This window comes from Limulus polyphemus, unplaced genomic scaffold (genome assembly GCF_000517525.1).
Source record: "Limulus polyphemus unplaced genomic scaffold, Limulus_polyphemus-2.1.2 Scaffold70, whole genome shotgun sequence".
In the NCBI taxonomy this organism is placed as follows: domain Eukaryota; kingdom Metazoa; phylum Arthropoda; class Merostomata; order Xiphosura; family Limulidae; genus Limulus; species Limulus polyphemus.
In genome coordinates, this window is record NW_013665680.1 from 106,861 (window position 1) to 110,447 (window position 3,587).

Below are 3,587 nucleotides of genomic sequence, written 5' to 3' on the forward strand. Positions count from 1 at the left end.
ACATAATGCTCTAAGTGGGCTTGTATATTACGGTATTGAATTCCGGCACCCACTTAAATCTTTGTAGTTTTCATACCATCATTTTATAAGGAATTTTTCCGCACTTAAACGTTCGGAACAAATATTCATGATTTTCTGTCCATTTTGTCGTTTTCAACCCAGTTTTCTTCACGTATCGCTGACTTCTTTAAAAAATGAAACTGAACTTCCCCAAATATTGCTCTTATTCTCTCTGGTTTTTGGTTACACTTGTTGGTCACCAGTGAAAAGTTTACAGTTGTTTTGTTACTGAACTAACAATAATTTACATCTCATTACTACTGTAACACATTTTAAAATACATTGCTAAGTTTAATACTCAAACTCAGTGTTCTGAAATGATTTGCTCCTCAGTGACACAGCGGTATGTCTGCGGATTTACAAGGTTAGAAACCGGGTTTCGATACCCGTGGTGGGCAAAGCACAGATAGCCCATTGTGAAGCTTTCTGCTTAATTACAAACAATTGAAATGATTGATATATTTACCTTTCCCCTCAACTGTGCCGATTTTTCAAACCGCTGCTTATTTCGTTTGAGCCCGTCTTGTTTGTAAATTTAATCACGTGTTGATTTTCTAAACACAAAAATCTTTAATTTTTTTGTATTATAGAAAAACAACAACAGACATCTGGACAAATGTTGCTACTCAATATTTCGGCTGCGTGGATAGCCTCGTGGAGGAGCTGTGGAATTTGGGGCCAGCGGGCCTACTTCGTATCCAAACAACACCACAAAATATTCCCTCCACCTTCAGTTGTGACAGTCGATCCCTTAACATGGGTAGTGGGTGGTAGGATGCTGCTGTTTGACTGCCTTCCCTCTGGTCTGTAGTTCAAAAGTACAGACGTCAGCAGATAGTCTTAATAAATTTGTCATAAATACTAACTATTTTATATATGTTTACTTTATTTCGATGACAACGTTTAAGAATGATTACAGGATTATAGCCTCATTTGTTTTTGACTAAATCGACCAACTTGTTTAGCGTTACGATTTTATTTTCTAGTTGGCTCATTTCCAAGTCATTTACCCCCCACAAATAAGAACATTAGCTCGGAACTTTAGTTTCCTAACCTGAACTATGACCTGTTTAAATACACATTTTAAACTAATTTGTTTCTCTGCTCGTGCCAAGAGTTTTTCCTTAGGCTCTCCACAAATAAGAACATTAGCTTAGAAGGCTGACCCTCGATATAAGCATGGTGACTTCCTATACTGTCAGAACTGTAACCAATGAATAAAAATATATATTTGATTTCAGGGAAAGAGCATGATTATGTGTCAACTTAGTTGCTGCAGACGTCATAGATATTTCTACCAAGCTTATTTAATCATTATTATATGTAACAAAGTTTCTTTCTCTACCCATTCAAGTCGTCTCCAAATTTGAATTAAAACATGATAACGTAAGTATAAATGTTGTTCATGTTACAACCACTAGAGGACGCAAGTTGCAAAAATACCACTCTCATTTGATAAGCGAACAACCTGGATTTCAACACGGTAGTGTTGGGAGCTTTTTCAGTGTGATTTTGGATTCGAGGAGAAACGGACGTGATTATTAATATTAGGTAAGTACTAGAGTATATATATATATATTAAGGTATTCATAAATTAATGATTTTGTAGTGTTCATCTTTACAAGTATAATTACTCTTTAATAACTTATGTTACAAAAGGTATTTTGATATGTTACAATAAAGTGGGCTGCATGTATTACCTGTAGAACTAAGTGTCAATAAACAAATTACGTTGTTGAGCTACGTAACTTGCCGTATCGTTGCAACACAAACCTGTAAGTAGCTCAGGTATTTCAATCCGTTATTTGGCTGAATTGATAACGTATTAATGTGGTTAAAACATTATTCATGAACATAAACAAACTAGGAAACCGGAGTTTTTGAAACACAAAATAATACACGTGACAAAAACAAAACAACAACAACAAAAAGACAGCAAAGTACTAAGTCTCTGAGCATCAGAATAAGTGGTTCTTAGCTTATTGCAGGATTTCTCAGTTTGAAGCATCATATAAGGATATTAGCGTTTTGAATACAATTTACGAGTATTGGCGAGCAATTGACAACTATACAATTGTGACGCACGCCGGGTATTTCAAAAGAGAGCGAGATATCAAATGATTTTCAGCAACCCTGTCACCGTAACCGAGGGCATTTGTTCGTCTGCTTCTATCTTAAAAGATGTACTCGACACAATAGAACTAGCGGTTCTAACGGTCTAAATGGATCAAGGGTAAAAAGACAACTAAACGACAGGGTTGTTACATCATCTCTGCTTCTACACCTCGTCCCGTATTTCCCAGGAATAGCTATCAGAAATTCCATATTTAAAAGAGCTGCACCACGATTGGTGTCTTATTAAGGTATCATCCACGCACTTGTTGACTTATCTGGCGTACTTGAGTGTTTTATATGAAGTTTGAAATATGACTTACTTATATTTTATACGCGATAATATTGAAGAAAATAAAAGTGTAACTGAAGGTGAGGAATATAGTTTTTAGTAGTTTTGCAATATTTGAAAAAAAACCCTTTCCCGCTTTCAATGCAACATAATCTTATAAGAAAAAAGTACTCATTGCACGTTTTCGTATTTTGTATTTCATTATCAAATAAAAGCTTACTTTTGTGTCACAGTGCCCATAATAAAACCTTAATTTCTTTATTCTGCACCGGATTAAGAAAAACAACTCAGTTTTATATTGTTGAGTCTGATAAAATGTTGGATAAAAATGCCTTTGGATTACAACGCTGTATAAAAAAAATAATAATTTTCGTATTTCAGGGCAGAATTGAAAAAAAAAACTTTTTTTCATTGCATCTGCAGTAGAAAAGTGCGCTATTTGTTCGTCACTCCGGTACAAGTATTGACGCGGCAAGAAAAATCCTAACTTTTATATTACATTGCTTAATAAAACTAATCTACAGCGTCAATACTTGTACCGGAGTGACGAACAAATAGTGCACTTTTCTACTGCAGAACAAGAAAAATCCTAACTTTTATATTACATTGCTTAATAAAACTAATCTACACTTTGCAGCTGAAAATTTACGCATCTAACTTGAGTTCTTATATTTGTACTGAAATGAGAGATAAAAATTTATTTTTGTTCTGAAATAAGGGGTAAAAACTTATTTTTTTTTGCATCGAAGTATTTAAACACATCATTATAAAAATAATTTCACCAATTAAGTTTTTCATTTTCAAGGTGAAATTCCTGAAATAGTAGAAAATGTGGTTGGTCTTAAGTTACATAATTAATAATCCAATTACTACATTTATCTAAAATAGAAGGAAATGTGGTTGGTCTTAAGTTATATAATTAATAATCCAATGACTACATTTATCTAAAATAGAAGGAAATGTGGTTGGTCTTAAGTTACATAGTTAATAATCCAATTACTACATTTATCTAAAATAGAAGGGAATGTGGTTGGTCTTAAGTTACATAATTAATAAATCCAATGACCACATTTATCTAAAACAGAAGGAAATGTGGTTGATCTTAAGTTACATAATTAATAAT

General features: G+C 33.5%; 1 protein-coding gene across 3 annotated transcripts in view; it reads left to right on the top strand.

Moving 5' to 3' along the window:
* Nucleotides 1-1,528: 1,528 nt before the first annotated feature.
* The window catches only part of LOC106465707 (adenylate cyclase type 6-like), a 161,555-nt gene continuing 159,496 nt past the window's right edge, over nucleotides 1,529-3,587 (top strand). For 2 of the 3 annotated variants that reach the window (XM_022394053.1, XM_022394063.1), the window contains exon 1: nucleotides 1,529-1,611. The gene's annotated coding sequence lies outside the window, so the exon portion shown is untranslated. The remainder of the gene's footprint in view (nucleotides 1,612-3,587) is intronic. The other variant, XM_022394058.1, reaches the window with a different exon arrangement.